This window comes from Sinocyclocheilus rhinocerous, unplaced genomic scaffold (assembly GCF_001515625.1).
Source record: "Sinocyclocheilus rhinocerous isolate Xijiao unplaced genomic scaffold, SAMN03320098_v1.1 scaffold1007, whole genome shotgun sequence".
Taxonomy (NCBI): domain Eukaryota; kingdom Metazoa; phylum Chordata; class Actinopteri; order Cypriniformes; family Cyprinidae; genus Sinocyclocheilus; species Sinocyclocheilus rhinocerous.
Genome location: NW_015631056.1, coordinates 2,745 through 3,073, shown reverse-complemented (window position 1 = coordinate 3,073; position 329 = coordinate 2,745).

Below are 329 nucleotides of genomic sequence, written 5' to 3'. Positions count from 1 at the left end.
GAAAAGTGTGCTTTCTCCATTACAGAGGACCACTTGTCTGGGCGTGGTGTGGGATTCGACCACGATGCAGGCACGTCTGTCTCCTGCTTGGATCGAGTTGATCCTCACGGCAGTCATGAGAGTGAGAGAAGGCCGGTCACTCACTGTCAAGCAGTTCTGGAAACTGCTGGGTCTGATGGCAGCTGCGTCCAACGTGATACCTTTTGGCCTGCTGTACATGAGACCCCTACAGTGGTGGCTCAAGAACAAGGGATTCTCCCTGAGGGGAAACCCGCTCCGCATGCTCAAGGTCACGTGGCGCCGCCTACGTGCCTTAGACATGTGGAGGA